Source organism: Trichechus manatus, unplaced genomic scaffold (assembly GCF_000243295.1).
Source record: "Trichechus manatus latirostris isolate Lorelei unplaced genomic scaffold, TriManLat1.0 scaffold00070, whole genome shotgun sequence".
Lineage (NCBI taxonomy): Eukaryota > Metazoa > Chordata > Mammalia > Sirenia > Trichechidae > Trichechus > Trichechus manatus.
The window spans coordinates 2,726,534-2,750,332 of NW_004444006.1; positions in this window are offsets into that span (position 1 = coordinate 2,726,534).

A 23,799-nucleotide genomic window follows, 5' to 3' on the forward strand; every position below is an offset into this window, starting at 1 on the left:
TCTCCCCTTCATTCAATGGGTGGTGGGTCTGTAAACTGGCTGAAGTCTGGGAATTCATTGAGGGACCATGACTCTATTCTGGCGATTTGAGTTAGACTGCTGTTCAATTGACCTATAATTATCCTGCTTGTACAGATCAAGTGAATATTTTGTAGATTTCCCATGTGTTTTGCTCCTAGGGACACCATGACTAAGTAGCCAATGCCGTTTAAGTCCATCCGAGTCAGACTATTCTGATTACTGCTTTGACTCTGCTGTCCATTATGGTAACCACACCCACTTTGTCTTTGATGATTAAGTGCTGCCACTTGGCTCCTACCACCCTGGGGTCCAATCAGCCCCATTGTAGTTAGGTGTCTTAATTCCGTTAGGGCAGTTCCCACTATCAAATCTGACTGACATAAAATAGCAATCACGGCAGGCTTCAAGGATTCTGGGGCTTCCTTCACAAATTTGTTCCTCACTGTTGTGGTTAAAGGTGTGTCCTCTGGGCACTCCATGGGTGAATCTGCGGGTCCAACCTGAGAAATCGACTCTAACATGCAAATTTCCCTAACTCATTGGATACTTTCTTCTACAGTATACCAAGACGGGTCTGGCACTTCAGCTTGATTTAGTGTAGGCTGCTGCTTAATCCATGCTTCAGTGAACCAACCAAATAAACTATTAAATCCTCTTCTAACTTCTCAAGCTGAAACACTGAATGGAGAATCTGTGCTTAGTGGGCCCATATGAATAAACTCAGACTGATCCAACTTTATGTTCCTTGCACCATTATCCTACACCTTAATAGCCATTCCCACACATATTCTCCAGGTTTCTCTTTGTATGTGTTAGAAAAATCAAGCAGTTCTGTTGGAGTGTAGCATACCTCCTCCCCAGTCACACTTTGTACTTCACATCTTGGAGCTCACTGGGACTGAAGTCTAGTTATATCTAGAAGCAAAAATGTGTTGTGAGTGTGAGTCCTGAGGGCATTCAGCAATATCTTGTAAAGCATCTGCTTCAGGTGATGCCTCAAGTGCCACTCCAGTGATAACTCAGGCAAGGACTTGTCAGACACAGCTGGGTTAATCTCATCAGATAGGGGTGGAAGGGATAATGATTTTACTGGGAAAGGTAGCTTAACAGACTAAGATGGAGTAATCTCTTCAGATGGCAGTGAGAGGGCTGGTTCTGTCAACTGGCATGATTCAACAGAATTTAGGTGCTCAGTTTTCCCAGTTTCCTCATTATCTGTCCATATACCCCCAACCCAAGTTTTTGAGTCCCATTTCTTCCCAATCAACGCCCTCACTAACTTCAGACACCATTCGAGGTTGGGAATTCAATTGGTGTTGTAATTCAGCCACTCTTAAGGTAAGACTCTGGGTTTGGTTTTCAGCAATTTCAGCTTTGTTACTACAAGAAATAAGACTTTATTTTAGGGCACAAGTGGCAATATTCAGGTCTTTTATGCAGTGCCTGAGATGTGACTCTGAAGTCTTGATCTCATCTGTTTATTTCACTAGTTTGTTTAGTGAAAGTGGGACCAACCAACCAGCTTCCTTATACTTTTCATTATGACAAAATTGTAGAAAGGTATCAAACATGTGATCACCCAGAGCCTCGCCTGTCACCAATAACGGATTTGTTGGGAGAGATATTTTGGGTATTTCTATCGCCAGCTCACACTATGAATTAGCAGTACCCTCTTTATTACAGTAGGAGCCTTGGTGGCACAGTGGTTAATAGCTTGGCTTCTAAACAAAAGGTCGGCAGTTTGAATCCACCATCTGCTTCTTAGAAACCCTATGGGTCAGTTCTACTCTGTCCTATAGGGTCGCTAAGAGTTGGAATTGACTTCATGGCAATTGATTTTTTTTTTTTTTTGGTCTTTATTAGAGGAGATAGAGTCATCAACACCTTTAAGACTAGTCAGACTTGAGAACAAATACAGAAAACTCATCCTTAAGTTTTTGTTCCTCTATAAACACTCTTGGTACCAAATGTATTAGACTAGGTTCTCTAGAGGAGCAAAACCAGTAAAGTGTGTTTACAAGTATATATACAGAGATTTATTTCAAGGAAATGGTTAACGCAGTTGTGGAGGCTGGCAAGTCCAAATCTGTGGATCAGTGGTAGGTTGGCCAATTCTCCTGACTCATGTGGTAGCAAGGGCTTACAAACCTAAAATCTGAAGGTCAGACGGCAGGTTACTGGCTTACTGGGTTGCAGGAGCTGGCAAACCCAAAATCTGCAGGGCTGGTGGCAGGCTGCTGGCTCATGTCCCAGGAACCAAAGGTCAGAGGATCATGAGAAGAATGCAGGATTGAGTGCAGGATTGAGAGACAGCAAACTTTGTCTGAACATCCGTATACACCCCCTCCTTACTTATCAACATGGTTAGGTTCCAAAGACCAGGTCATTATGTGAAAGTCAGCTTTTCGTGAAAATTGAGGATTTTTTTTTCTGTTTTCAGACCATCCATTTGTCCTTTTTTTCATTTAGAAAATATGATCATAGAAATAATAAGAGGTAAGATTTGTTAATGTCTGCATCACTGTGACAGGTCCAGTTACAGATTATTCCTCTGTGGAGAAGGAAACTTGGCAGAGCTGGATAAAGCTGGGCTGTATAACTGGAGGGCCCATGGGTTAACCACTTCACCTTCCTCCTGTGCTAGGTCAGAGCTTCCCATACGGAGCGGCCTCCAGGGCTGCACTCCCGCCCCTGCAAGCCATACATTCACCATCCCAGAGCCTACAATGCCCTCCCAGCCTGGTGAGTCACTGAGGCTCAGGGCTTCCCTGAAAGGGTGCTGGGAGCCAGGCCACACACACTGCCCCACCCAGCCAGAGGCTTCAGGCGCGTTCAGCTCACTTTGAGATGCCATTAAACTAGCATGCATTTCTTCCAAATACCCTCTCCAGTGCCTCTTTTCTTCCTGCCTTCCCACCCAGTATCAATTTTAGGGATGGCGTCTGACCTCCTCTGACTTCACAAGGGGGAAGGAGAATAAAGATCAACAGCCCAAGGCTGATTCTTTTGAGGTGGAGGTCAGACATGCCTTGTGTCTCAGCCATTTTTACCAACTCTGACACCAACTGTCCCTCCCACAGCACTCTCTGCTGGGTTTGATAATTCATTGCAACAGCCACAAAGAACTCACAGTCAATACTCATGATTATGGGGCTTATTAGGGAAGTAACAGTTACAATTCAGGCTCAGGAACACTCAGGATACAGTTTACTTCCATCAGGACAGCCTCTTCCCAGTCATGCTTGCAGGCATGCCTCTCCTTGGCCCTAGGCCTCTGCCCAAAGGCACTCAGCTTTCCCTCTCCATAGGCTGGGAAGCTCACCATACCGGCTTCTGCTGCTCGGTCTCTGCTGCTTGGTATCTCCTGCCACCACTTCTCACTGTTTTCAGTGTTACAGTTCTCTCTCTCGCTCTCTCTGTCTCTGCTTCCAGAAGCTTCTCAGCTCAGAGATTCCAGGGTCCAGAGGATGTGCTGGCGTCTGGCTGTTCTTCCTTGGTGGCGGTAGTATTCTCTCTTTCCTGCCTCTGGGGTGGCTTATTTCAAGCCCAGAGGGATGGCAAAACTGACCAATCCTTTTGATAGGCCATAATTACCCTGTCACACAGTCCTACCCAGTCACTTGGGTGGGAGTTACAAGACCATGGCTAGAAAAGCCACACAGAAGTGATCCATTGTACCGCACTATCGCATAGCTATTTTGAGCTGTAGGCCCTCAGGCCGCATGGAAGCTGGGAACCCAGAACAGGCCCCCGCTGGCTGGGCACTGCCTAAGCATCCGCACGGAGGCTAGGGCCACAGAGGAGGCCAGCCCCACGCAGCATCTGGACGTGGTGCCCCTGTTGGCAGAAGGGAGCAGAAGGCATGGGGCAGCGTGTCTCAGCTTCCCAGAGGCCACTCAGAGGCCCTTCTCGAGGTAGGGGACACTCTGAAGCCGTTGCCACTATGTCCATCACCTCATTAATGTGCAAAATAGTCAGATAGTAGTTTTTTTACTAGTGTCATAAATGCAAAATATTGGATAATGAGATAGTCCATAAGTGAGTAGTAGGTGTATATTGAATGCAGGGCACATCCCCAAGGAAACTCTCGTTTCATCTGATTGGCTGCCCACACCAGATCACAAAATGGAGGATGATTACATAATATCTCCCAAACCACTGAGAATCATGGCCAAGCCAATTGACACATAACCTTAACCATGATACCTAGTATTTAGACCATTAGAGTTCCTTATGCTAGTGGAAAACAGGATTAATTAACTAGATGACAATTCCTCTTCTGATTGTAATCTCTTTTTATGGCCCTTTTTTTTTTCTTACAAAATGAGTTCAAAATGTAAGCTAATGGTTCATTTTGTCCATTGGTAATGGGAACAGAGAAATAAACTTTTTCTCCTTCAAATGGAGAACTATTGCTAATACAGAGTAGATAAAACAATTTTATTATGGGCTATAGGGGGAGGACAGCCCCAAATCAGAAACCACAATTCACACTTAGGGGATCCAGTTAAAAACAGTTCTTCTGTAGACACGTAAGATATAGGAGTGCTTGTCCAAAGCCCCTCGTAGTGAGGGGGATAATGACAGAGAATGAGAAACTAGAAGGAAGCTCCAGGAAGTTTTGTGGCCTCTATCACAGAAGATAGATATGGGTGAGAGGAGAAACATATAGGTCATTTTTTCCCATCAGTTTAGGATTATCATGTTATATCAGAGGTTCCTAAATTTTCTTGGGTGCCAATGCTCTTAAAAAAAAAACAAACCAAACCCATTGCCATCGAGTTAATTCTGACTCATAACACCCTATAGGACAGAGCAGAACTGCCCCACAGGGTTTCCAAGGAGCCACTGGTGGATACGAACTGCAAACCTTTTGGTTAGCAGCCGAGAACTTAACCACTGAGCCACCAGGGCTTCACCAATGCTCTAGTTTCTCATTAATATTTTCATGGCACCTCTAGGCTAAAAGGAATACCTAAAATTTCTATTTACTAAGTAGTTAAATTCAAACAACTCAATAGGTGTTCATGAACTAATAACTTAGTAGCCACTGAAAAAGTAATACACATAAATTGAAAAGAACACTTGTTCCATGAAAGACCCTGTGAAGAGGATCAAAATACAAACTACAGATTGGGAGAAATATTTGCAAACCACATATCTGAAAAAGAATGAATATCTATGAAGAATTCTCAAAATTTAACAGTAAACAAGCAATCCAATTAGAAAATGGGAAAAATTCATGAATAGATATTTCACTGAAAAGGATATACAGATGGCATATAAGCACATGAAAAGATATTCAATATAATTAACCACTAAACCATACCAATTGTCATGGAGTCAATTCTGATTCATGGTGACCTCATGTGTTTCAGTGTAGAATTTCACAGGCTTTTCAAGGCTGTGACCTTCTGGAAGCAGATGGACAGACCTTTCTTCCAAGGCACCTCTGGGTGAGTTTGAAGCCCCAAACTTTCAGTTAGTAGTCAAGCATCAAGTGCTTAGCCGTTTGCGCCACACAGGTACTCCAATTAGCCGTTAGGGGAATGCAAATTAAAACCACAAGGAAGGATCACTACACATTTACCAGAATGACTTAAAAAAAAAGTGACAATACCAAATGCTGATGAGGATTTGGACAAACTACATCACTTACACATTGGTGGTAAGAATGTGAAATGGTACAATCACTCTGGAAAACAGTTTAGCAATTTTTTATTTTTTACTTGTGTTTTAGGTGAAACTTTACAGCTCAAGTTAGTTTCTCATACAAAAATTTATACACACATTGTTGTGTGACCCTAGTTGCTATCCCTATAATGTGACGTAAATTCCTCCTTTCCACCTCGGATTTTCCGTGTCCATTCAACCAGCTCCTATCCCTTTCTGCCTTCTCATCTCTCCTCCGGACAGGAGCTGCCCATTTAGTCTCGTGTATCTACTTGAACTAAGAAGCACATTCTTCACGAGTATCATTTTATGTCTTATACTCCAATCTATTCTTTATCTAAAGAGCTGGCTTTGGGAATGGTTTTAGTTCTGGGTTAACAGAGAGTCTGGGGGCCAAGTCTTCTGGAGTTCCTCCAGTCTCATTCAGACCATTAAGTCTGGTCTTTTACTAAAATTTGAGTTCTGCACCCCACTTTTCTCCTGCTCCGTCAGGGACTGTCTGTTGTGTTCCCTGTCAGGGCGGTCATTGGTGGTAGCTGGGCACCATCTAGTTCTTCTGGTCTCAGGCTGATGGAGTCTCCGGTTTATGAGGCCCCTTTTGTCTCTTGGGCTAATATTTTCTGTGTGTCTTTGGTGTTCATTCTCCTTTGCACCAGCTGGGTTGGGACAAATTGATGCATCTTAGACGGCCACTCACTAAATTTTAAGACCCCTGACGGGATGCAGAACACTTTCTTAATAAACTTTGTTATGCCAATTGACCTAGATGTCCCCTGAAACCATGGTCCCCAGACCCCTGCCCCTGCTACACTGTCCCTTGACATGTTTGGTTGTGTTCAGGAAACTTCTTAGCTTTTTTGGTTTAGTATGGTTGTGCTGACTTCCCCTGTGTTGTGTGTTGTCCTTCCCTTCACCTAAGATAATTCTTGTCTACTATCTAGTTGGTGATTTCCCCTTTTGCTCCCTCCCCACCCTTGTAACCATCAAAGAATGTTTTCTTCTGTGTTTAAACCTTTTCTTGAGTTCTTATAATAGTGGTCTCATACAATATTTGTCCTTTTGCAACTGATTAATTTCACTCACCCTAATGCCTTCCAGATTCATCCATGTTGTGAGATGTTTCATGGATTCATGGTTGTTCTTTATCTTTGTATAGTATTCCATTGTGTGAACATATAATTTGTTCATTCATCTGTTGATGGGCACCTAGGTTGTTTCCAACTTTTTCCTATTGTGAACAGTGCTGCAATGGACATGGGTGTGCATATATCTATTCATGTGATGGCTCATATTTCTCTAGGATATAGTCCAAGGAGTGAGATTGCTGGATCCTATGGTACTTCTATTTCTAGCTTTTTAAGGAAGCCCCAAATAAATTTCCAAAGTGGTTGTACCATTTTACACTCCCACCACCAGTGTATAAGTGTTCCAGTCTCTCCACACCACCTCTCCAACATTTATTATTTTATGATTTTAGATTAATGCTAGCCTTGTTGGGGTGAGATGGAATCCCACTGTAGTTTTGATTTGCATTTCTCTAGTGGCTAATGATCATGAGCATTTCTTCACGTGTCTGTTAGCTGCCTAAATGTCTTCTTTGGTTAAGTGCCTGTTCATATCCTTTGCCCAATTTTTAATCGGGTTATTTGTCTTTTTGTTGTTGAGGTTTTGCAGTATCTTGTAGATTTTAGAGATTAGACCCTGACCAGATATATCATAGACAAAAATGTTTACCTAGTCTGGAGGTTGTCTTTTTACTCTTTTGATGAAGTCTTTTGAGGAACATAAGTGTTTGATTTTTAGGAGCGACCAGTTATCTAGTTTCTCTTCTGGTGTTTGTGCACTGTTAGTTATGTTTCTATTCTGTTTATGGCATGTATTCGGACTCCTAGCATTGTCCCTATTTTTTCTTCCATGATCTTTATCATTTAGACTTTATATTTAGGTCTCTGATCCATTTAGAGTTAGTTTTTGTGCATGGTGTGAGGTATGGGTCTTGTTTAATTTTTGTGCAGATGGGTGTCCAGTTATGCTAGCACCATTTGTTAAAGAGACTGTCTTTTCCCCATTCAGTAGATTTTGGGCCTTTGTCAAGTATCAGCTGCTCATAGGAGGATGAATTTACATCTGGATTCTCAATTCTGTACCATTGGTCTATGTATCTGTTGCTGTACCAGTGCCAGGCTGTTTTGACTACCTTGGCAGTAAAATAGGTTCTAAAATCAAATAGTGTGAGTCCTCACACTTTTTTCTTCTTCAGTAATACTCTATTTATCTGGGGCCTCTTCCTTTTCCATATGAAGTTGGCGATTTGTTTCTCCATCTCATTAAAAAATGCCATTGGAATTTAGACTATGATTTCTTCGTATCTGTAGATCACTTTGTGTAGAACTGACATTTTGAAAATGTAGAGTCTTCCTATCCATGAGCATGGTATGTTTTTCCGCTTATGTAGGTTTCTTGCAATAGTTTTCTTTGTATAGGTTTTTTACGTCTCTGGTTAGATTTATTCCTAAGTATTTTATCTTCTTGGGAGCTACTGTAAATGGTATTGATTTGGTGATTTCCTCTTGGAAGTTCTCTTTGTTGGTGTAGAGGAATCCAACTGATTTTTGTATGTTTGTCTTGTATCCTGATTCTTTGCTGAAATCTTCTAATAGTTCCAGTAGTTTTCTTGTGGATTCTTTGAGGTTTACTGTGTATAAGATCATATCATCTATGAATAGGGATATGTTTACTTCTTCCTTACCAATTTGGATGCCCTTTATTTCTTTTTCTTGCCTTATTGCTCTAGCTAGGAATGCCAACACAATGTTGAAGAAGAGTGGTGATAAAGAGCATCCTTGTCTATTTCCCATTCTCAAGGGGAATGTTTTCAGACTCTCTCTATTTAGGATGATGTTGGCTGTTGGCTTTGTATAAATGCCTTTTATTATGCTGAGGAATTTCCCTTCTATTCCTATTTTGCTGAGAGTTTTTATCAAGAATGTGTGTGGGACTTCGTCAAATGCCTTTTCTGCATCAGCTGATAAGATCATGTGGTTATTCTCTTTTGTTTTATTTATGTGTGGATTACATTGATTGTTTTTCTAATGTTGAACCATCCCTGCATACCTGGTACAAATCCCACTTAGTCATGGTGAATTATTTTTTCAATATGTTGTTGAATTTTATTGGCTAGAATTTTGTTGAGGATTTTTGCATCTATGTTCATGAGGGATATTGGTCTGTCATTTTCTTTTTTTGTGGTGTCTTTACCTGGTTTTAGTATCAGGGTTATGCTGGCTTCATAGAATGAGTTTGGGAGTATGCCATCCTTTTCTATGCTCTGAAATACCTTTAGTAGTAGTTGTGTTAACTCTTCTCTGAATGTTTGGTAGAACTCTCCAGTGAAGCTGTCAGGGCCAGGGTTTTTTTTTTTTGTGTGTGTGTGTGTGTGTGTGGAGAATTTTAAAATTACCTTTCCAATCTCTTCTTTTTTTACAGGTTTATTTATTTGTTCTACCTCTGTTTGTGTTAGTTTAGGTAGGTAATGTGTTTCTAGAAATTTGTACATTTCCTCTAGGTTTTCAAATTTGTTAGAGTACAATTTTTCATAGTATTCTGTTAAGATTTTTCCAATTTCAGTTGGATCTCTTGTGATATCACCCATCTCATTTGCTTCCTTCCCTGTTTTTCTTTTGTCAATTTGGCCATTTATTTTTTGATTTCGTTGAACCTTCCAAAGAACCAGCTTTTGGTCTCGTTAACTCTTTCAGTTGTTTCTCTCATTTCTATTTCATTTAATTCTGCTCTAATTATTATTATTTCCTTTCTTCTGGTGCTCTAGGTCTTCTTTTGCTGTTCTCTTTCTACTTCTTCAAGTTGTGGGGTTGCTGTTTCGATTTTGGCCCTTTCTTGCTTTTGGATGTGTACATTTATTGCTATAAATTGACCTCTGAGCACTGCTTTTGCGGTGTCCCAAAGGATCTGGTGGGATGTGTATTCATTCTCATTTGATTCTGTGAATTTCTTTATTCTGTCTTCAATTTCTTCTATAACCATGTAGTTTTTGAGTAAGGCGTTGTTCAGTTTCCACGCATTTGACTTTTTTCCTTGCTTTTTCTGTTATTGATTTCTACTTTTATGGCTTTATGGTCAAAATAGATGCTTTGTAATATTTCTATTTTTGGATTCTGTTAAGGCTTGAAGTTGTCAAGGATTTCATTTCACTTGGATCCACAATCAACACCCATGGAAGCAGCAGTCAAGAAATCAAAAGATGCATTGCATTGGGCAAAGCTGCTGCAAAAGACCTCTTTAAAGTGTTGAAAAGCAAAGATGTCACCTTGAAGACTAAGGTGTGCCTGACCCAAGCCATGGTATTTTCAATTGCATCATATTCATGGGAAAGCTGGACAATGAATAAGGAAGACTGAAGAAGAATTGATGCCTTTGAATTGTGTTGGTGAAGAATATTGAATATACCATGGACTGAAATACAACCAGAATGCTCCTTACATGCAAGGATGGCGAGACTATGTCTTGCATACTTTGGACATGTTGTCAGGAGAGATCAGTCCCTGGAGAAGGACATCATGCTTGGTAAAGTACAGGATCAGAGAAAAAGAGGAAAACCCTCAATGAGATGGATTGATACAGTGGCTATAACAATGAGCTCAAGCATAATGATTGTGAGCATGGCTAAGGACCAGGCAGTGTTTTATTCTGTGGTACATAGCATGGCTATGAGTCGGAACCGACTGCACGGCACCTAACAACAAGGCTTGCTTTGTGGCCTAATATGTGGTCTATTCTGGAGAATGTTCCATGTGCATTGGAAAAGAAAGTATACTTGGCTGCTGTTGGGTGGAGTGTTCTTTATATGTCTATGAGATCAAGTTGGTTGATTTTGGCATTTAGATCTTCCATGTTTTTATTGAGCTTCTTTCTGGATGTTCGATCCTTCACCAAAAGTGGTATGTAGAATTCTACTATTATTATTGTGGAGCTGTCTGTTTTTCTTTTCAGTGTTGTTAGAGTTTGTTTTATGTATTTTGAAGTCTTGTTTTTGGGTGTTTAAATATTTATTATGGTTATGTCCTCCTGGTGTATTGACCCTTTAATCATTATATAGTGTCCTTCCTTATCCTTAGTGGATTTTGCTTTAAAGTCTATTTTGTCAGAGACTAACATTGCCACTATTGCTCTTTTTTGATTGTTGTTTGCTTGATATATTTTTTTCCATCCTTTGAGTTTTAGGGTTTTTTTTGTATCTTTAAGTCTAAGGTGTGTCTCTTGTAGGCAGCATATAAACAGATAGTGTTTTTTTTTAATCCATTCTGTCTCTTTATTGGGACATTTAGTCTATTTACATTCAGCATAAGTATTGATAGGTATGAATTTAGTGCTGTCATTTTACTATATTTTTTTGTGTTGTTCACAGTTTCTTTGTTCCACTTAATTTTCTGTGCTGAGTCATCTTTCTTTTTCTATTTTCTTTTCATCCTTTCCATTGTTCTTGATTTTGTATTTGCTGAGTCTTTATATTTTTCTTGTTTTTTATTTTGCTGTGTAGGATTGTTAGTTTCCTTTGTGGCTACCTTAATATTTACCCCTATTTTTCTAATTTTAAACCAATCTTTTATTTCTTTATATCCCTTTGACTTACTCTCCGTATGTAATATCTATGATTACATTATTTAGTCCCTCTTTTTTGTTTTAATATTGTCATCTTTTACATATTGACATCTCTGTTTTCCTATTTTCAGTGTTTCGGCATTGATTTTTTTTGTGACTTCCCTATCTGGGTTGATGTGTTGTTGTCCTGTCCTGTATTCTAGTCTTGGGTTGTTATCTGATGTTATTTGTTTTCTAACCAGAGGACTCCCTTTAGTATTGCTTGTAATTTTGGTTTGGTTTTAACAAATTCCCTAAACTGATTATATGGAAATGCCCTAATTTCACCATCATATTTGAGAGATAGTTTTGCTGGATATATAGTTATTGGCTAGCAATAGTTTTCTTTCAAGGTTTTATATATGTCATCCCACTGCCTCCTTGCCTGCTTGATTTCTTCTGAGTAGTCCGAGTTTAGTCTTATTGACTCTCCTTTGTAAATTACTTTTCATTTATCCCTAGCCACTGTCAAAATTCTTTCTTTATCTTTAATTTTGGCAAGTTTGATTATAATATGTCTTGGTGACTTTCTTTTGGGATCTACTTTGTGTGGGGTTCAATGAGCTTCTTGGATAGAAATCTTCTCATCTTTCACGATATCAGGGAAGTTTTCTGCCAAAATATCTTCAACAACTCTCTCCATATTTTCTGTTATCTCCCTTGTTCTGGTACTCCAATCACTCGTAGGTTTTTCTTCTTGATACAGTCCCACATAATTCTTAGGGTTTCTTCATTTTTTTAAATCCTTTTATCTGATTTTTCCTCAAATAAGTTGGTGTCAAGTGCTTTATATTCAGTCTCACTAATTTTGACTTCTATTGTCTCAATTCTGCTCCTATGAGTTTCTATTGAGTTGTCTAATTCTGAAATTTTATTGTTAATCTTTTGACTTTCTGTTTGCCATCTCTCTATGGATTCTTGCAGCCTGTTAAATTTGTCATTATGCTCTTGAATAACCATCTTAAGTTCCTCTGTTGCTTTGTCTGTGTGTTGCTTGGCTTGTTCTGCATTTTGCCTGATCTCTTGAAGAGTTCTGTATATTAATCTTTTGAATTCTACCTCTGTTATTTCAAGAAGTTCTCTTCCTTCAGAAGGTTTCTTGATTCTTTGCTTTGGGCCCTTGCTGAAGCCATCATGGTCTGCCTCTTTATGTAATTTGATATTGACTGTTGTCTCCAAACCATCAATAAGTTATTATATTTATTAATGTTTGCTTACTGTGTCCTAGTTTCTTGTTTTGTTTTGTTTTGATATGCCCATATAGGCTAGTTGTGTGAGCTAGTTTGATTATTGGAGTCTTTGATGCTCTCACATCCTGTCTCCAGGTGGCTAGAGGTGCTACTAGGTATATGAGCCCAGGAGTCCATTTACTTTTCTTGTGTGGATTCATCTCAGGTGTTCAGGTCATAGTTCACCTAGTGTGCGGTTCAGGCTGTCACCTATAGTCCTAGATGGGCAGGGGTGATTGGAGTAGACACAGGTATCTTGCTGCAGTAGGGGCTCATGAACTGATCAAGGCAGAGGGCTGACAGCTGCCCTTGAGTTTCTGTGTGGAGGGTGTGTCCGTGTTCCCTAGACTGTGTAGGTAGGTGGGTTTTGCAGCTGGACTATGTGCACCTATGCTGTTGTCTATAAGGACTAGGAGTCACCACTTATTCTTGGACCCCTGTCATGGGTGGCTTGGTGGAGTGGGTGGAGCCATCAGTCCTCAGGCCTTTGATGCGGGTAGGTGAGGAATCTGCTTAATAGACAGGGCAGTGTCAATGTCACCAATCTGTCACTCCCCCTTATAGCTGATACGGATGAAAATGGGCTTCAGGTGTATGTCATGTTTTACTGTGCTAATGAGTGCCTATGCTGTTGAAATGGGCCCACACAAGTCTATGCAGGGGTGAAAGGCGTTCAGAGTCCATGGACCCCTTATGCCTGTGCCTAGGCAAAGGGACTTTGCCTGCTCTGAGTTCCTGGCTTAGGGGAGCTGGCAGATTATTTTTTCTTATTTGTTAATTTGTTCCCTCTCCAAAGCCAGGAAAATGGCTCAAGGTGCAAAACGGTCCTTCTTCCATCCCAAGGTGCTCAGCAATCGCTGAAGCTGGCCCAGGACCCAGCGCAGAGTGGGGAAGGGGCAGGTAAATGGGAGACAGGTACTTCCCAAAAGGGTTTTTTTTTTTAAAATTGATCTGCACAGTAGATTAGATGCTTGTACTTATCTTTCACCAGTTGAGCGCTGTTTCTCTCTGATTCTGGAAGCTTGAGCAGACTCTCCACCGCTCAGTCTCTCCCGAGGTGGAAAACGGATCCTCAATGCCAATGCTTGCCTCACCCCTCACAGGTTAGCTGGTCCAGCCTGCAGGGTACCAGTGTGGGTCAGGTCAGTTCTGGCAACTCCTCGCGTTTCTCATCCGTCTCGTCTCTCCCTCCCCCTGCCACTCAGTCTGATTCCTCAACTTTGTCTTTGATCTTCAGGGCTCCTAGATTGTCATACATAATCGATTCACTAGTCTTTTCAGGTCTTTGTTGTAAGTGGGACCACAGGAAACATCTGACTACTCTGCCATCTTGGCCCCGCCCTTGCAGTTTGTCAATTTCTTAGAAATCTGAACATGCACTTTACCATAAACCCAAAAAGCCAAAGCCAACCCACTGCTGTCGAGTCATTTCAGTCTCATAGCTACCCTATAGGACAGATTAGAACTGCCCCATACGGTTTCCAAGGCTGTAAATCTTTACGGAAGCAGACTGCCACATCTTTCTCCCATGGAGTGGCTGGTGGATTCAAACCACAAATCTTTTGGTTAGCAGTCAAGGGCTTTAACTACTGTACCACCAGGGCTCCTCCCTCCCTTTACTATAGGACACAGTAATTTCATTCTTGGGCATTTATCCCAAATAAATAAAAACTTACATTCACATAAAGACTTGTGGGTGAATGTTCATAACAGCTTTATTCATAATAGCCAAAAACTGTAAACAACCCAAATGTGTTTCAGTAAGTGAATTGTTAAATGAATTGTGGTACATCCATACCATGGAATACTACTCAACAATAAAAAGGAATGAATTATTGATACATGCAATAACTTGTATAAATTTCCAAGGAGTTATGCTGAGTGAAGTATCCAATAGAAAAGACCACATACTGTATGATTACATTTATATAACATTCTTGAAATGGCAAAATTGTAGAAATGAAGAACATGAAGAACAGATTAGTGACCACCAGGGGTAAGGGATGGGGAAGATTGGAGATTAATGCAGCTATAAAAGGGCAACAGAAGACATTCTTGCAGTGATGGAACTGTTCTGTATCTTGACTGCATCAATATCAGTATCCTGGCTGTGATATTTACCATATTTTTGCAAGGTATTATCTTTGGGAAAAACTGGGTAAAAGCAACATGACATCACTCTGTATTATTTCTTACAACTGCATGTGAATTTACAATTATAATAAAATAAAAAGTTTAATTTTACAAAAAAAATGGATATTTCAAAAGTCAGGATAATAATTACATCTGGGGGGAAAGAGAGGATTATAATTAAAGAAGGTCATGTGGGGGTTATTTCTGAGGTCTTGGTAATGTTTTATTTACTTAGGTGATGGTTACATGGATTTTCCTTTATAAATATCTATCAAAATGTACAAATAAATTTCATGTATCTTTCTGCAGGCATACCATATATTAATGTAAAAAAAAAATTAATGCACATTCTCCAGCGGCTTCCTTTGCTCTTAGGATGAAATCCAGACTCCTCATTGAGGGCTGCAGGGCCCTCTTCACCAATCATTCTCCTCCTCTTGCTCTGTGCTACTGATATACTGGCCTTATTCAAGGTCTTTCCACCACAGGTTTTTGCACAAGCTCTTCCATCAGCCTGGAATGTTTTCTTTCTCTACTTTCCTTCACCTTCAGATCTCAACTCAAATCTCGCATACTAGATCACTTCCCTGCTGCGATATTCTTTCTTAGCGCCTTGTATTTTCTCTTATTAACACTTTCATAGTTTACAATTTGAATACTCTGTCTTCCCCGACCCCCTCAGACTGTAAGCTCCATGAGGGCAAGAGCCCCATCTGCCTTGTTCCTTACAGTGCCTAAATAGATCAGTTCTTGACAAATATGAGGCATTTGATGTACATTTTTGGAATAAATAGAATGGCATTCCATTATGTCATTCTGTGTTATTTTTGCAGCCAACATGGTATGTTGGGAAAGTTATTTAGAACCAAATCAATCAAATATTGGTTGAATCTTGACTCTGTCACTTTCTAGCTATTGACCTTGGAAAGATTCTTCATCTCTCTGATCTTTAATTCATTATCTTCAAAATGAGATTAATAATAGAGGATTTTCACGAAGTTAAAAGGAAATAACTCATGTCAATACATAATGCTGAAACATAAGAAGTATGCAGTAAACCTTTCATTACATAAATTGTCTTTCCATTTAGTCTAAGGGAAATTTTTGTTTCTCCTTGCCTCAGGAACACTTATGGCTCTAGCTTCTAGGAAGCCCAAGCACTATCGTTTCTGGTGCAAGTGTCTCAGTTACATTAGGTGATATATGTGGACTTTTTCTGGGCTGTCTTTTCTGTTTCTGTCCAGGAAGTTCTCAGGAAAATAGAAAAGTGTGCACTGAATGAGCCCGTATAGACTTCGTGCTGCTTCCAACCATGACCTTTGCATACATGGAACAGTATGATCTAATAGACCCAAGCAAGGCTGTAAATAGATATAATTTTTCATATCAATGCTTATGCATCAACAGAGACTGCTGTGTTAAGAGTGATTCTGAAGCAGAATCTAAGTTCTGTAGAAGAAAGTAGTATGATCAATTAGTGATATGTGCACAGGTCCAGGAAGGAGGAATGGTGGCATTTTTACTGCATGGTTTCCATTTCAGATCTTGGACTATATCTCCACACCACCTGACAGAAAGCCTGAAATTCCAACATTGGTGCCTCATACTTCTGGAAGGGGCCATGGGAACAATCTGAGGCTCATTAGAATACCTCATAGCTGATTGGCAGCCATCTGGGACCCAATGATAATGCCACATATGATAAGACTGGCTGCTGAAACTTTAGGGCATGGAAGAGAAATGAAGCTTCTTAGCTGCAGGCTGTGTTCAGCATTTCTCTAGGCCTCCTGGAGTCCCCACAGTCTTCAGAAGCCACCACAAAGAGGTGATAGAACTGGGTTTGACTCTCACCTTGGTCCTTTAATTCATGTCGTGTTCTTAGACAAGTCATCTGAAGCCTGTGTGCCTCAGGGGCCAAAAGGTAGAGAAGTATAGGGAAACCAGTTTCTGTAGACTAGCTAAGAAGTTTCCTCCTTCTCGCCCCTTATCCCTTCTTTCCCTCTCTCTCTCTACTCCTCCCATGTCCTTTCCTTCCCTCCTTCTCTCCATCCTACTTTCCCTCCCTTCTTCCATTCTCACCTCTTTCCTCCAATCCCCAGTTTTCTCCACAACCTCTTCTATGCTGCTCCCTGCCCTCTGTTCCATCAGGGTGTGTCCCCAGCTCACCTTCCCTGCCCTGGGTCCTTTAGGAGCCTTGCCTCAGGAACACATATAGCTTGCAGTTGCCAAGTGATTATTCATTGCAAACAAGCATTTCCCCACTGAGGCTGGTATACATGAGCTGCAATTGTGGTTTCCAGTGGAAATCTTTGGAGTAAGATCATGGGAAAGATTTAGGGGGTACAGACAGCATGAGAGAGGCCACTCCTAGGGCTTTCTCCTCTTTCAGAGTCTGTATGCAGCCTTGCTGGACTTGCACCAGGCTAACCTTACCCTGGTACCCTTTGGACTTACACACACACACACACACACACACACACACACACACGCTTGCTCACCCCCACACACACATCACAGCCTTAGGCTCTGGGCAGGTTATTTTTGTTCCCCTGTCCTCATTAAAACAGGAGATCTGTGAGGGAGAAATGGTGTCTTGCTCACCCAGGGCTTGGCATTTAGGAAGTGATTAGTAATCATTTTTGGTCTAACTAAATGAATCAGCTGGAAGAACCCTTAAGGGTCATCTAGTTGAAGCTCCTGGTTCATATTGTATTAAGTATTGTATCACAAACATGGAACTTGGGATAAAGAGAGGGGAAGGTTACACAGTGAGTTATGGGTAGAACTAGAACTTACCTCTACTCCTTTAGACCCTCAGACAAGGGCTGTTTCTGCTATAAAACCAAAACTAAAATCAAACCCGTTGCCATCTAGTTGATTCCGACTCATAGCGACCCTATAGAACAACGTAGAACTGCCCCATAGGGTTTCCAAGAAGTGGCTGGTGGATTTGAACTGCTGACCTTTAGGTTGGCAGCCGAATTCCTAACCAATGCACCACAAGGGCTCCAATTTCTGAATTTGAACATTGGCTCTGCCACTTCCGAGTTATTGGAATTTAGGCCTCTATCTGTGTCTCAGTTTTTTGTCTGTAAAATGGGGATGATAATTGGTATCTGTGAGGATTAAGTGGACTCATCTTTGTTTAGCACTTAGAATACTCCTGACTCACAGAGAAAAGCCCAATAAATTTGACTATTATCATGTTATTATATTTCTACTGTTCTATATAATACAAAATATATTATTATATTGTTACTATTAATATTAAGCATAACTGCCTAACTCAATATGCTGTGATCATGGCTGATAAAAAGATCTCCTTGGGGCAATTAGGAGGCATGGAGAAAATCAAAAGTCAGGAGTGAGCTCTGCCCAACAGTTCCTTCTGAGGACTCCCTTCCCATCCTCCTCTTCAAGCTCTTCTGCTCACCCATCCACAGAAAACCCTATAAACCAGATTCCAAAATGCCCAGGGTATTAGAGTTGGGGGCAGAAAGCCACATCCCCTTTCTGGAAGACAATCTTCCATGTAGCAGTCCTTGGGCCAGACAGGTCTGTCCATGAACTCTCAGCTCTTTCTGCCATGTGAAATCTGTAGAACAGCTTGGGCCTCTTGAATTATTCTCACTGTTTGGCTGCCTACACTGGTGTTTCTCAAAGTGTGATTCATGAATCGTCTACATTAACATCATGTGAGGGACCTGTAATATACTCTGGAGCCTACAGAGAATTTCAGTTTCACTCTGCAGTCCCATACTGGCTATTGTCAACGTACCCTCACTACTCATCTGATAGGGCCTCCTGCCTGCCCAGCACATGGAAGAGAGAGCTGACTTATTCTGTGTTACTCCAGAAGGCAGAGCTAGGACCAACTAGCAGTTCTACTCTGTCCTATAGGGTCACTATGAGTTGAAATCCACTCAACGGCAACAGGTTTGGGATTGTTTTTTTTTTTATGTTCTATTGCTTGCGGCTTCCCAGAGACTCTGACCTGTCCTGTCCTTCTAGTGCCAGGACTTTCCTTCCCCTTTCTTCTTCCCTCCTTTTCCTCTCATCTTCACATCTTCTGGGGACTTTCTGGCCCTAATTTAATTATCTATCCAGGGAAAATTTCTGTATTTTAAGAAGGACCTGCAGGAGGTAACACCTTAAAACTGTTTTTCAAGCTGTGGATCACAACTTATTAGTACATTATGAAATCAGTTTAATAGGTAACAACTGGCACTTTTTAAAAATGAAAAAGAATGAAATATAAAATATCACAGTGATTTTATACATTAAGGGTAAGTATTGTTTAGTGAAAGTTTTGTTTTAATATTAAGTTGAACAATGTGAAATTACCAATATTCAGTTATTTTTGACATATGAAAACTTCAATTTATATGTACATGAATATATATACGTTCATAGGTGCATGCATGCATATATACATAGATACACACAGGCATATATATGTACACACACACGTGTAAAAGTGCTTATTATTAGTTCATTCTATAAAATGTATTCCTTACTGTGGGTCACAATAAAAAATATTCAAAATCCACTGCCTTATACTGAGGAGATTGCCAGTGGTGAGCTACAGGTAGATCACTGGGGAGAACAATTTTGAGCAAGGGGGTTTAAGGATCCAGCACTTCTCAAATATATGCAGCAACCTTCCCTTCTCTGTTATCTGTAGAATCTTCCTATTCTGTTTATACACTAGTTCTGGTTTATTCTGGGTAGTCCTCACCTACCTCCCAAGATAATAGGGTATATGTAGAGGGTTTTTCCTGCAGAATCATGCCCAGGAAGGGAAAAGAGCAACTAGACCTTCTAGGATCAGAGAGCCAGGACCCTAAGACTGGGTCATTTGGCCCCAGAGAGAACTCCATCTTAGGTCCTCAGTGTTTGCTGGGCCACTGTGTCCTACTCACCCTGTTGTGCACCCCACAAGTGGGAATGCACTAGACAGGGCTTACCAGTACCTCTCGTTTCTGCCTGGTTCCCTTAGAATGGATTCTTTTTTGGACAGGAGAAGAGTATCTTACAGTCCCAGGAGGACAAAGCATCAGCTGTGTTCTCAGGATTACATGTGATGGGATCGTCGTCATTTCTTCTGTAGGTTGGGGAGTGCCAGGGACATGGTTAGAAAGCAAAATGAAGAATGTTCTGGCATGCAAGTCTATGTGGCAGTGGCCAGCCAGTTGTTGCAGTTCCTAGTTGTCTCAAAACCTGATTCACAGTCATTTCCCCCTCTTGTCCTCCCCCATGTGGAGTGGACATTACCACTGTCAAGAGGGCAAGGTCTTTCTGGCCCTGAGCCTGATTTCCTCCTCAACAATCTCCCAAGACAGAACCTCTGAGAAGTAGAAAACCAATCAAAGCCCAGATATCTGAACTTGTAACACTGGCCTAATGAAAGAGAATGGCCAGTAAGCTTACATTACTTATGTCAGGCTCTGAATGACCTTATTTGTTTCCCTCAGAGCTCCAAGTGGAGAAGGGTAAGCAATGGCTGAGATAGGAAACATGGAATATTTATGTAAGGGGATCTTAATGCCGAAACACTTTCAACCCCTACCTATAGGGTCCCAGCCTTCTGTCCCAATCTACCCTATGTTTAAATCCTTCAAGAGCCACCCAACTGCTAGCTCCTCTGATAAAATTTCCTCCCTCCATCCTCAAGTGACCTCTCTATCCTTCATGTTGCCATAACACTTTCTCTGCACCCCGCCTTGTGATTCTCATCACTTTCTATATTGTAGCTGCATGTATCCATGTCCTAGCCTTCAGAGTCAGACAGAACTGAGTCCAAATCCAAGTTTCATCACTTACTGGGTGACTTTGAGCAAATTCCTTAACATTACTTAGCCTCAATTTCTTCATCTGGAAAATAGGCTTAGCAATACTATCCACCTCATAAGGCTGTTGTATGGATCAAAAAAGCATGTTTAAAATGTTTTCACAGACTTCTGGTTTCAGGCCCAACATGCAAAGAGCTTGGAAGTCATCGTTCCCATCCTTGCAAGAAAGAAAAATCTGAACAAATTGAATATCAGTGACTTTTCTTGGACTCGACACTTCAAAATGTGGAGGCAGGTGAATCAATAGTCACAGCTGAAATCTGAGCAGAAATCACTGGCGCCATAAAGTAGTAAGAACACTGAAACGGTAATTTTGATAAATTACTGGAGGCTGAGTGTGGATTAGTGTAAGAGTAGGGGTTGCAGTCTTAGGAGGGCCTCACACTTTTATGGATATTTATCTCCCGGAACCCTATCAGATTCTCATGGTGAAGAGTCAAAAAAAGTCCTCTTGTAGCTCTGGCAGGAGAAAGGAAAAGTAACCATTTTGAAACACATCCAGTGCATTCTCCACAACCAAGTCCTACTCTTTAAAGAAAAAGTCTTCACCACATCCTTATCCTGCCTAAGGGAAAGGGCATTTATCCTCCTTTAGTCCCCTCTAGACTTCTTGTCTCACGTAAAGGGGGTGAGCTAAGAAACACTTGTGAAGCTCACAATCCAGGGTCATAAGTCCACTAAAAGACTAAAATTTAATCATAAGATATAGAATGATTTCCCTCCTCCATACCTTAGTAACACACCAACAGGACACCAGTATAATAACAGTAAATTACAGCAGAAACAGTTACAAGGTGCAGACCCTACTTAAGAAGAGTTCTTAAAGAAACCTAAAGACAAAACGGGAGGAAAAAACATGGACCTTACAGGAATTTGTACCCTGGTGATGTAGTGGTTAAGTTCTACAGCTGCTAACCAAAAGGTCAGCAGTTTAAATCCACCAGGCACTCCTTGGAAACTCTATGGGGTAGTTCTACTCTGTCCTATAGGGTCGCTAAAGTTGGAATCGACTTGATGGAAATGGGTTTGGTTTGGGTTTTTTTTTTTTTGCAACACTACTGCAAATATTAAATACAGCCCAACTCCTGTACAGATAAACATAAAACCTCACACTAAAGGGCTATTTAGTTGATATTACCCTACACATCATGTCCAACTTCCAACAACAACAACAAAGAATTGAAAAAACAGACTCAGATATAAGAAAGATTTTGGAACTATTTGACAGAGACTTTAAAAATATCTATGATTAATATGTAAAGGACACTAAATGAAAAAATAGAAAAAGATACAAGAGCAGATTGGTAATGGAAACATAAAGATGGAGAATTTAAGAAAGAATTTTATAACTGCTAGAAATAAAAAATACTGTAACAGAAATGAAGAATACCTGTGTTCGGCTTATCAATAGAATGGACACAGTCAAGAAAAGAATTAATGAGCTTGAAAATATGTTAATAGAAACTTTCCAGACTGAAATGCAAAGAGAAAAAATAATGGGGGAAAAATACAACTAGAATATCCAAGAACTGTGGGAGAATTTCAATAGGTGTAACATATGACACCATTACTTGGAATACCAGAAGAAGAAGAAAGAATGGAACAGAAGAAATATTTGAAATAATAATAACCAAGAACTTTCAAAATTAATAATAAACACCAAACCACAGGTTTAGGAAACAAAAAGAACATCAAGCAGGATAAATACCAAAAAATCTACACCTAGGAATATTACATTCAATCTGTAGAAAACCAAAGACAAGGAGAAAATCTTGAAAGAAGCCAAAGGAGTGGGCACCTCACCTGTAGAGAAACGAGGATTGGAATTACATCACACCTCTCATCAGAAGTCATGTAAACAAGAAAAGAGTGGAGTGAAATATTTAAAGAGTTGGAAAAAAAAAAAACCTCACAAACCTAAACTTCTATATCAAGCAAAATTATCCTTCAAAAGTGAAGGAAAAATGAAGACTTTCTCAGACAAACAAAAACTAAAGGAATTCATTACCAGCATACCTGTTCTGCAAGAAATGTTAACAGAAATTCTTCAAGGAAAAGTAAAATGATAAAGCTCAGAAACTTGGCTGTACATGAAGAAAGGAAGAGAAGTGGAGAAGGAATAAATGAAGGTAAAATAATTTTTTTAAATAATATTTTATTTTGTTTTGCGGAAAGTGAACACAGCTAATTAGGTTCCCATTTGGCAATTTCTATACAAATTATTCAATGATATTAGTTATATTTTTCTGTGTTCTGGTTGTTCTGTTTCCAGTGCTCTAGTTTCCCTGACCCGTTATCTTCTCATCTTTGCTCTACAGTAATTGTTAACATTTTGGTCTCATATAGATAGTTTTATTTTTTTATTAATTGTACTTTAGATAAGGTTTACAGAACAAACTAGTTTCTCATTCAACAGTTAGTACACTTATTGCTTTATGACATTGGTTAACAAACCCACGACATGTCAACACTCTCCCTTCCTGACCCTGGGTTCCCTATTAGTAGCTTTCCTGTCCCCTCATGCCTTCTAGTACTTATCCCTGGGCTGTTGCACCCTTTTAGTCTTGTTTTGTCTTACGGGCCTGTCTAATATTTGGCTAAAGGGTAAACCTCGGGAGTGACTTCACCACTAAGCTAAAAATGTGTCCGGGAGCCATACTCTTGGGGTTTCTCCAGTCTCTGTCAGGCCAGTAAGTCTGGTCTATTTTTGTGAGTTAGAATTTTGTTCTACATTTTTATCCAACTCTGTCCGGGACCCTCTATTGTGATCCCTGTTAGAACAGTCAGTGGTGGTAGCTGAGCACCATCTAGTTTTGCTGGAATCAGCCAGGTGGAGACCATGGTAGTTGTAGTCCATTAGTCCTTTGGACTAATATTTCCCTTGTATCTTGTTTTCTTCATTCTCCCTTGCTCCTGAAGGAGTGAGACTAGTAGAGTATCTTAGATGACCGCTCACAGGCTTTTAAGACCCCAGACACTACTCATCAAGGTAGAACGTAGAACATTTTCTTTATAAACTATGTTATGTCAATTGAGCTAGATGTTCCCCAAGACCATGGTCCCCACAGCCCTCAGCCCAGCAAGTCAGTCCCTCAGGGAGTCTGGATGTGTCTGTGGAGCTTCCATGACCTTGTCTTATACAAGTTGTACTGGCTTCCCCAGTATTGTGTACTGTCTTAACCTTCATCAAAGTTACCACTTATCTATTGTGTTAGTGTCCCCCCCCCCGCCTT